This window comes from Onychomys torridus, unplaced genomic scaffold, assembly GCF_903995425.1.
Source record: "Onychomys torridus unplaced genomic scaffold, mOncTor1.1, whole genome shotgun sequence".
Classification (NCBI taxonomy): Eukaryota; Metazoa; Chordata; class Mammalia; order Rodentia; family Cricetidae; genus Onychomys; species Onychomys torridus.
In genome coordinates, this window is record NW_023413438.1 from 1 (window position 1) to 11,584 (window position 11,584).

Below are 11,584 nucleotides of genomic sequence, written 5' to 3' on the forward strand. Positions count from 1 at the left end.
TTTACTGAATTCCACCATGCCACTTGAAAAAGATACACCAGAAATTGAAGAGGTACAAGTCCCCAACTCTGTGTGCATGCCCTCAAAAATGAAAGGGTTATTAACAAAGGAAAAACCACATACAGTAGCCACTATAAATACCTTTATATACAACGCTAAAAGGAATTACCACCAGCAAATGCCATTACCATAGTGTTAAAAATAGAAGCAGCTGTATACCTTGGCCTTTTTATTTGCTTCTACTGGTTTAGGGGCTTGAATGATGTGCTCCTGAAATTTGGGTTTTAATTCAGACAGTTCCTTCTTCTCTGTAGTCTTGACTTCAGGCTTGACTGGTTCAGGTGGCTTCTCACTGTTATGCCTACCTTTTGTACAACCCTATTAGTAAAAGATACAAACAAACAGTTACGCTTTCACCTACTTTATGTATGTCAGCACAGGATCTGTTTGGGTGTTTTCAAAAGCCTTTTCAAATTATGTATACACGCCAAAGCTCTTTATTCAAAAAGGTCCCAGACTGCAGTCTCAGTTGACAGAGTGCTTGTTTAGCATTACAAAGCCCTAGGTTTGACCTCCAATACCACTAAGCCTGGCATGGTGTCACCTGTAATCTCAGCATTTGGATTTGGAGGCTGGCAGTTCAGGAGTTCAAGGTCATCTTTGGCTATACCTAGGCTTCCTGAGACCTTGCCTTAAAACAAAACAAACAAAAAGGTCTCAATCTAGGCTTCTAATTTCCTACTAAACTGAAATATGATCTTAACTCAAATAATCTTTAAAAATGTATTTTTCTCATCTATAATATAGAAATACTTTTTCTTCGTGCCATATGAAACAATGAACCATCTCATTGGTGTCCTGATAAAATTTACTGCCTCTAATTGAAAATGTTCTTTACCATTGCCTGCCTCTGACGTCCTTTCTTCTTTTCAGGACTATTGAAATCAAGAATGTAAAATGGCAAATGAAGTTAACATAATAAAATCTTACTCTCCAAGGCAAACAAAGGATTTTAGAGGCTATGAAGGGATGACTCTGCTTTGTAAGGTATGTTGCACCCTGATAGCTGAGTTAATGGATGCCAGTGACCTGACTGCTCAGCCTGGAGTGTCTAGGATGATGTACTTTTGGAAAAATAATGAAGAAGTAAACTAGTACTTACTACAATGCTTAAGAAGTCAGAAAATCAGTTGTTCTTCTCTTACAGCAAGACCAACCCTGTAGAACAAGGGAAAACAACAAACAAACCCTTAAAACTGTGTTGCACTTATGTCCTTGAATCTAGACATTATATACATATATACATGTGAATTCAGTTTTTGTAAGGTGTTTCCTAATCCCATAATTTTTTCAATAAACAATTAACTACTTAAAACAAAAAATCAAATGTGCTTTTAAGAATATTATTTGAATTGTAGAAAAAAAGGTTTTAAACACCATCTACTGGACTATGGATGTAAGTCACGGAATGCCTAGTGCGCATAATACCTCAAGTTCAATTCCCAACAACCTCTCTCTAATTCATATAGTTGAAGGATCTGAGGAATAAGGTGATTATTAAGTAACAATTAAATCAATGTAGTTCCTAAACAATTAAACTAGCCTTTCGGCCTGAAGCAGAGAAGACAGAGCAACTGAGGGAAGTGAAGTCTGAATGAACTACCAAGTGACTCTTTAAAGCAGGGAGTTACCAAACCAGGGAAGGTGACAGATGTCACCAGTTACAATGCCCTTCTCGCCTACCAAGTTAAAAATAAGCCAGGACAGAACACTTGTAATGAAATATCAGCAGGGCAGCTTTTAGCTGACCCAGAGCTAAATATGCTCAAAGTAATAAATGATTTTAGTGGTCTACCATCTCAAACATGTTGGGTTTTGGGTAACAAGAGTAGCCCTTAACTGACTAGAAAGTTAAACCAATAACAATAAAGTAAGGCTCAATAATTCTTCGAAGTGGCTGCTTTGGTATTTAGAAGCCTTCATCATCCTGATTCTTTCTTAACCCTCAATAAATGCCAAAAGGAACAAAGAGCAGAGGCTCCTGGCCTAATGCTCTCTTCTCACACTGCCTGCCTCACCGCCACCATAAGATGCACTATTGTTTCTTCCACTGTACTCTGGATTCATTAAAAGCTTATCTGGCTTTTCTCCTGGTCTCCACCTTTTCTTTGTCTGGTGCTATGCCACTGAGGAAGGAGTCTAATTTTAATTACTTTACTCAAAAAACAGGTAGTTTATGTAGTTTACCATAAACAGCTTACTGAAGGTGGTTTTCAGTTATTGATTTTAATTTTAATGTAGTAGAAAGTAAGGAAACAGAAGTACAATATCTTTGTGTCCACAAATTCATATTAAATTTATGTGGGTTTATGCCAGCTTCTTAAGGCATTTTGGGAGTGAATTTTTAAACACTAATACGCACTTTTCAGGTTTCTCTCCTGTTTCTTAAGAAGGAAAATTAAATATCCTGTAATTTCTCTTGTGAACTTTGGATTAAGATGCACAGCAACCACCAATTACCAGATCTTATAGTGTTAAAGAGGCTGATATTATTCAACAAATGCATTCTGTAGAGGTTTTACTGATTAATCGTGGTGTATGAGGGGGCGATTCTAGTAATTAACTGGTACATGAAAACAATGTAAACAAAGGTGCAAGCAGCTAAGTCTGTGTGAGGAAAACAATGTTCCAGAGGGCCCTCTGTCCAGCTCCTGCTTCCATCTCTTTAGCCTCTTTAAAGCCTTTATGGGTGTTGGAACTGATTATGAAGGTGTATTTCTTTCTTGGAATAAGGACAGTTTCTGATTCCTTCCTGTTCATTTCCTCTCTTACTGTACATTTTTATTTCTCATTTTTCCCTTCTACTATTTCCTAACCATAGGGATGCTTCCTGTTTTCACTCCTTAAGTACATTCGTTTGTGTCCTCAACATTGTCACCTCTAGTCCAGTGGTCTCTGGCATACTTGCATGTGTGTGTTGTACAGATACCATCCACGCAGTCCTAAACTCAAGTATTTTTATTACTCTCATTTCTGTAGTTGTGTTGGCTTTTCTTGGCTTTGTTCATTGTATGTGAATGTGTGTGGGAGCAGAGACCAGAGGTCAATATATAGTGTCTTCTGTTCTACACCTCACTTTTCGAGACAAGGTCTCTTACAGAACCTGGAGCTTGATTAATTCAGACTAGCTGGACTGAAAGGCCCAAGGACCTACTTTTCTCTGACCTGGGTTAAAGCAAGCCCTCCACTCTGATTTTATATGGGTGCTGGGGATCTAAACTTAGGTGTCATGCTTGGATGATGAGTGATGTCACTGTCAGTCATTCTACAGACTCTTGTTGTCTATCTGTATAACTACGTATTATAAACCTCGACTTTCCAAGTCTCCTGGATTCTATGGCCCAGGAAATCTCAGGTAATACAAACACGGATATAAAGCCACTCGTTTCTTCTAACGAAATGAGTGGTTAAATTATATTAATAAAACATTTTAATGTTATAAGGGGAAATTCAGAGAAAAGTGTTAATTCAAGGAAAGACAGTAAAGTAACCTTATTTTACATACTTAAAATTTATCTTTCTTTAAAAATATAAGTTACTGAGAACTTGTATACCTCTTATTAACATGAATTTTAAAAAGGTAACCATTGAAAACTTGGTCAAAACAAAGCAAAAACAAACAAACAAACAAACCACCACTGTACTATTTCTGATTCTTCAGTTCACCAAGGAAATAAGAGAAAATGTGGGTACCATGTTTCCAGTAAAACACTTATAGAAGCGTTAACCATCTGAAATAACCAATACACAGAGGAAGCCTTTTTTATTAGCCAGCAGTGACAGACTAAACACTGAGACCAATATGACTGCTTTATTTCACTTCAAACTTAGGAAGGGAATAAATAATTAGGAAAATGGGTTGGAATGTAAATAAAGTAACTTTCTAACTAGAAAATATCACTGTCCATCATCTTCTGTCTTTAGAGAATATGCTTAAAGTACCCCAAAATGGTCATTAGGAAAAACTGACAAGCTGAGGGAGGAAAACAGTTTTTATTATATCTTGAAGTTTACCATACAGGTATAAAGAAACTGAAAAGTATCTTGTTCCTACCTTTAGGGCATCATGAAATACAGGTACACCTGGGTGGTATGTGCAAGCATCTGTCAAAAACAGAAAAAGGAAACAATACAGCTGTTTATAAATTAGAAGTTTATATATTACTCCTTCAGGTTGTTAGGGTTTGATCCTTTTTCCAAATGCAGGTAAGTTACTCTTAACACTTCATTAATTCCTTGTATTACAAATACTAACAGTTAAATCTCTGTGAGTATGATACACAGACAAAAATAATACAGAACTATTCAAGAATAACATTCAGGAATACTCTGTATCAGTGGTTGTCAACCTTCCTAATGCTGTGACCCTTTAATACAGTTCCTCAGTTGTGGTGACCCCACCCACCATAAAATTATTTCATAACTGTAATTTTGCTATCGTTATGAATCATAATATAAATATGTTTTTCAATGGTCTTAGGCAACTCCTGTGAAAGGACTGCTTTGACCCCTAAGGGGGTCATAGCCCACAGGTTGAGAACTACTGTTCTATATTCTTCCATCTTTTGGAGTAAAATTTGTTTACTATTCAACTTTAAATTCTAGTGATTCTGGCAATATTTCTTTTTTATTCTCTAAAAGTTTTATACATGTATGCAAAGTATCTCAGTCATACCCACCTCTCTCACTTGCTACCCCCACCTACACTTACCAGCTCCTTTCCCCAGAACTTCATGCCCCGGAGTTTAACTAGTGGTGCCTATATGTCCATGCATCTTGCTAGCCACTCCCCTGAACAAAGTCACTCCTTCCCCCAGAAGCCATCAAATGCCAGCAGCTTCTCAGTTTAGCCTGGGGGAACCACAGACTTCCCTTTCCACTCTGCTGAATATTTTAACGAGATGATGCTATATTGTGCAGGCAACCACACCAGCTGGGAGTTCATGTATGGAACAGTCATGCCATGATGTGAGTACAGAATTTCACAGCACTCCTCCCATCTTCTGATTGGCCATATCTCAATTATCTTTTTAGAAAAATATCAAATTTCAGTATACTTATAAATCAAGCCATAAAATTGCCCAAGAGATCCTCTAAAAAGATCTTTTGAAAAAAAAATAATTGACTCAACATTTTAATAACTGCTGTAATAACTACATTAGCAGTCTTAACAAGTAATTCCTAGATACAAACCAGAGTTGAGTTTCAGAGTCTGTTTCTATTGCTGTGTTACACTCTGTTGCTATTGATCATTTTGTATATCCAGTCTCTCTCCATATTACAGAATAAAAATTTTAATTTACTTAACTCTTATACAAAATGCGTTTATTACCACTAGCAATGTGGAATATTTTGTTTAAAGCAATCAGGTAACAGACACACTTATTATCTGAGAATACAGTACCATGAGGTTAGAGAAAGCCAGTTACATTCCTCCATAATTTTCTTACTTCACTCAATCTTTCAAGTTTAATTTTCAACTCCCTAAGTCTGATTTCTGGTATTGCCTTGAAATCTCTCTAATCTATTAACAACTAATACTACTTCCTTAGAAAGTGTTGGTTATGCATACAAAACACTAGCTAATGAAATGGTACAAGAAGAAAACCCACAGATTAGGAAGAGGCTACTGGCTATATATACAGCAGAGTTAGAATAAGGAAGTTGGGCATGGATACGTGTATGTACAGAAACATGAAGTTGAGAGGGGAATACCAGATCACTGCCATAAAGTACACAATGTATAAACACAGCCAGGCAGAAACAGTCCAGGGCAGCTGGATCTTTTCCATGTAACCAGCATGAATGTGAAAATCACTGCTTTCACAAGGAAATGACAATTAGACGGAGTTCCTTCTCTAACACTTATCAGGTTTACCAGTTTTGCTGAAACCTGTATTTAACGCGGAGAAGCTACAACAGATTATTGGCTAAATTTTAAGGGCTTTTTAACACTAGGTTTGGCTGAAGTTTTCACTCATCACTCGTAGATGCTGTCCTGTTTGTAAACGTGTGTCTACTTTCCAATACTTAACACATGCCAAGTTACAATTCACATTTCTTTTTAACATGTACTTGAATCATAAACTAAGATGTCCTATCATCTTGAAAAGAGTCAAATTTTGTACACAAGGTAAAAAATAAACTTAAAAAGAGATGAAATAAATCAACAAATGTGGAAATCACACTACACCATTAAGAAGGGGAAGACAGCTTTTTACAAATAACACATCCATCACCGTTTCCCCGAAAACATAGACCATAATGGTACCTTTACATTAACCCTTTAATGTGTAATTTCAATGTATAAGCTCAAATTATTCCCATTCCAAAAAACTTTAAGTCTAGTGTTATCAGCTGTCATTCATTCAACCAATCTACTTGACATTTATCCCTAATTTCTAAAACAATTCCCACTTTGCTAAAGTGAATAAATTTCTTGCCAGTTGACTCGAGTTCCTTGCTGTATGTGATGCTGTTAATAGCCCCAAATTGATGGCTGTTATTTACTTGTGTGGCTTTCCTAGCCTGGCTTTTATCTTTTCTAAGTACTACATCATTCCACATACAGAGTAATTTCCAGTAACAAGCTGGTATCTCTCCTGAACTTTGAACTAGAATCTAGTACACTAACACTATTGCCCCATGCTACAAGGCAGCAATCTACTTAGTGTTTAAGTAGAATGTGCACATTACTAATGCAGTTTAACAAGTGCTTGTAGACTGGCTTCATCTTTCTCTTTAAAACCTGTACCAATTTTACTTTGAAAGAAGTCACCTGTTTACTTGGGTACCAAGATAAATATTTCAAACACTTCAAACGTGAAACAGGTCTTTAAATAAGGTACTGGTTTTAAACTCTTTCTCAATGCAGAATTGTGTTACTACCACGTGGAGCTTCGGTTTGCAATGAGATACTTCGGTGTAGTTAAGTTATATAACGAAGTGACAGTCCAATACCTTGCATGTGAAAACCATACTATACATGCTAGGCGAACCAGAGATAAGTGCTGTCACTTTCCACAATAGCCTAGTAATCTGCATAATTATCCACTCACTAATGAGACTCACTCACCACTCTGAGTTCACCCAGCGTGTGCTTGCTTTCCCTGGACGTTCTTAATTTGACCACACTGGTCTTTGGAGCACCAATGGGGCTCATTTTATGCTGGTTGGCGTGGTTTAAAGCTGCAGGCCCCAGCAAAAGCATACCCAAAACGTTGCTACTGTGGAACGGGTGTGTTAACAGTCGTTTCCGCAACAGTTCTTTAGAAAGCAAGTGATTTATAGGAGATGGGGCTGAACTAGTCACACTACGCTTTTCACTAGTACTCAAAGTGCAAGAAGTCCAATGCAAGAATGGTCCACTGCCCACCTCTTCGGACCTCTCACGCCCAGGAACCAGGGCAGCGACAACGTGTAAACTGGGTCAGGTTAGCCATGGAACTGAGGTGCGGGGGATGCCCTCTGAGGAAAGAGGGGCACCCGGGACACCGAAGCGCCCGGCCCTGCGCTCCCAGGGAGGGGACAGACACGTGGAGGCTCCCGGGAGCGAGGCCGGGGGTGGGGAGAGGGGTCCGGCAAGCGGCTGGAGAAGGCTTGGGCCAGGGTCCTCCTTACCGTCCGCGTTAGCCTCGGGGTCGAAACGCTGGCCACAGCCGCGGTTGTAACACAGAAGCGCCATTCCGTTTCCTAGGTGAAACGTACACCACCGGGACTAAAAGGGAATCACCACGCCAATCGCCGGCGCTACTGTCAGGCCGTGGCTGGCTTCCGGAAGCCGCCGATGCCGCTTCAGGAATTTTCGCGAACGTTCGGGTTGCACAGGCGCAGAAGAGACGGAAGAGGGGCCGGAGCCAGGCGCTGGGCGGTAGATTCCCCGCCGGACGCCGGCAGGTGAGCGCAGTGGGTGGACCCGGACAGTTATAGATGTGACACCCTGGGCGGAAGCGGAAGGCTCGGCGAGTCGCCGGCCTCCCTTTGTGCCCCGCATCCTCTCGGGCGGCGGTGGTGTGTGTTCTTGGAGCGCAGGCAGTGGCGTGCCCAGTCCTCCGCGCAGACGCGCTCGCTCGGCAGAGACGGGGTGAGGAGTGAGCACCGCCCCTTTAACGGGTCCCCTGGTGGAGATCTGCGCAGCCTCAGGACCGGTGTTCTTCCAGGACGGTGTCACTCACCGAAGACTTTCGGTTAAGTCGCTTTAAAAACACACAGCACTTTAGAATGAGAAAAATTATGGTTCAAGTGCATTCCTAGAATCAGTCAGAATTCTAAGTTGAAATTTCACATTAGCCGCCACTTAACTTACTATTCTATCAGTAAGTCGGTCTCATAAGGTAAAATTTCAAGTTCATTGTACAAAGCACATTATGACAACACGCAAACAGTATTTATCCTGAATGCATAGTTTCTGTAGTGGGCTTTTGAAATAGCAAACACTTTCGATGACAGATACATCAAAGAGATGTGTACTTTCCAACGATCTCAAGTTTAATATTAATGGAGACCTGCTCACAACCTTCCCATCCCAATAATAAAAGACTTCTCATTTTCCATATCCTTTTAATGCCTAGAAATATCAAATTTATGTATTATTGTAACAAATAAAATGATCTATTCATTTAACCTAAGATGATTTCCATTTTATGTCATTGTTATTTATAGTCATTGTTATGAATGATGGAATAGTTTGTTGAATTCTGTCATTTACATATTCTATAATCTCGCCAACTTAATTGTGCCCAAGTCAATAATCAATTTATTGTATATTGCTTTTCTCTCTTTTTTTTCTTCTAGGAAGTAGCTAATACCGTGTAACGTGCATAAGCCTTTTAAATACTTCTAAGTTTTTAAAGACTATATATTGCCAATTGATTTCTAAAAAAGTGGTACCAGTTTTAATTTTAGCCACAGATATCTAGTATAGTAGACCATAGAAATTAATCATAAATAATAAGAATGGATGAGGAGCTCTAAAAATGTTTTTATTTTGGCTCGTTCCAATGATTCATATCACCGTGTCACATCATTAATGAGACTGTTAGATGAATCTTTTAAGTAGTCTTAATATTTAATGTCAGTTGTTTGTCACTGATACAAATTTACATTCAGAAAACAATTGCTTGTAGTATATAAATTTAAAAAAAATAAGATAAAAAAATGAACATCTGGGAGAGTTCAGAGTGGACATGACCAGGTTGAGCTAGGCCATGTAGGGAGAGGAGGAGGGGAAAGGAAACAGGAGCCATGTATTGCATCCTGGAGGCCAAAGGTCCAAAAGGGGTTGGTAACCGAAATGTCTGGATTATATAGGGAAGAGCCTCTGGAGAAGGGCAGCCCAGCCCCAAGGCTGAAGAGTTCAGGGGAAAGGGCAAGGTATGCCAGGCATCCCATGTAACTGGCAGGGACTGAGGGATGTTGGGAGAACCTGAAGGCCAGGTCTTCTTTGGTATTTTAAGTAGGAACCTCAGCCTTTTGTCCAGGGATGGAAACTTATTATCTTGTAGATCATTCAGAATTGCTGAACATCTTTAAATATGTGACAATTTGAATTGGTACAGAACCTCAAGCTTTTGAAACTTTATAAAGTTGGCTTTTTTTTTTTGTTGTTGTTGTTTGTTTTTCCCTTTTCATCACAGGATCTCATTTGTTCACCCTGGGTTCAGTCTCAGTGTGCACCATAGAGTGACCGTGAGCTCCTGACCTCCTGCCTCTACCTCCCCATTGCTGGGATTGCAGATGTTACCATTTACTCCCCTAGTTCCCGATGCTGCTGGAGATTGAATTTAGGGTTCAGTGTAAGCTAGGCCAACACCTACCAACTGAACTAACAGGAGTTTTTAAATGGGCAACACAAATTAGACTTGTTTTTTTTTCTTTTTGTTTCTTTTTGAGGAAGGGGTCCATAGGGATGGAGGGGCTTGGATCTGGGAGGACTGGGAATTGAATGTGCTCAGGTTCATGATGTGAAGTTCCCAAATAATTGATAAAAATATTATGAAAAAAATAAAGATTATAGGATAGGTGTGGGCACATGACTGTGATTCCATCAGTCAAGAGGCTAAGACTGGAGGATTGTGAGTTTAAGACCAGGATGAAATACATTGTAGCATGAATCTTAACAGGTCTTATTAATAGAATCAAACCTGGAGCCAGGTATTGGGGTGAACTCTGGAAGATCAGAGAGACAGAACAAGCCACAGCTACCTCACCTCGCCAATTCCTCAGCTGATTCTGTTTCTCAAATTGGAAGCCTCTCAGTCCTCATATCCAAATGAATCTCAGCTCAACTGATGCTAGAAGCCTGAAAGCTTAACCAGCCAAATGCTTCTAGTGTCTGGTCTTCACACCTTATATATCTTTCTGGTTTCTGCCATCACTCTCTGGGGTTAAAGGCTCACTTTCTGGGATTAAAGGTATGAGTCACCACATCTGGCTATTTCCAATGTGACCTTGAACTCGCAGAGATCCATCTACCTGGCTCTGCCTCCCGAGTGCTGGGATTAAAGGCGAGTGCTACCACTGCCTAACCTCTATGTTTAATATTGTGGCTGTCCTGTTCTCTGACCCCAGATAAGTTTATTATCATGCACAATATTTTGGGGAACACAATACCACCACAATACATAGTATTGTTAGGGTCTAAGAATCTCTGAAGGAAGACCCAGGACTCAAATAGTATGCAAACACAAAGAGCCTTTATTCTGAAGAAATAGCCAGCGTGCAGGCTGATCATCCACACAAAGTGGAGATGTTGTGTAGTTAGAGTTTTCCTGCCTGGCCCAGTCAGGACAAATCTCTCTTACCCACCAGTCCCACAGTCGCTCAGACCCAACCAAGAAAGCATACAGAAACTTACATTGTTTAGAAACTGTATGGCTGTGGCAGGCTTCTTGTTATCTACTTCTTCTATCTTAAATTAACCCATTTTGTTAGTCTATACTTTGCCACATGGCTTGTGGCTACCAGTGTCTTTACACATTGCTTTTCATGGCGGCGGCTGGCGGTGTCTCCCCCCCAGCCTTCTACTTCCCAGCATTCTCTTCTCTCTTGTCCCTCCTATACTTCCTGCCTCTTAATCTCAGGGTCGTGGGTTCGTGCCCCACGTTGGGCACCAGATATTGGTGAAATTATTAAGGCCACTCCACGTAGTTAAAAGGGAGGTTTATTTTGTGGGGTAACTTACAAATGAAGGGGTAGGTTGCAGGGTCTGGGAAAGGGATGGCGCAGTCCGGCGGTGTTCTCTGGAGAACTCTGCTCGGTCTACCTCCAGCGTCCAGAGTCCGGGAACCAAGAGAGAGCCCTCTTCCCGATCCTTGGTCTTCCACTTCCTCCTCTGCCCTGCCTTGTGGGCGTGACCATTACCGAAGCCTCAATTGGGGTTGGAACTTCCAGGCCAATGCTGGTATGGCTATCCACTACATCGTTGACCTTTTAAGGAGAACTTGGGGGAATTCTAAGTATGGTGAGATAATCTCTGTACTAATTGGGCAGTCAAGGAGCAGTTACGTGGGGCTCATGTTGATTG

The 11,584-nt window shown here is 40.3% G+C and overlaps 1 long non-coding RNA gene across 1 annotated transcript; it reads right to left on the minus strand.

Annotated features, from left to right (window-relative positions):
- Positions 1-239: 239 nt before the first annotated feature.
- LOC118576299 lies at positions 240-7,976 on the minus strand. Its single transcript, XR_004943934.1, has 4 exons — positions 7,681-7,976; positions 4,115-4,164; positions 1,163-1,218; positions 240-378 (listed from the first exon to the last, which is right to left on the minus strand). It is a non-coding gene; the product is annotated as an uncharacterized LOC118576299 (long non-coding RNA).
- Between the last annotated feature and the right edge of the window lie 3,608 nt (positions 7,977-11,584).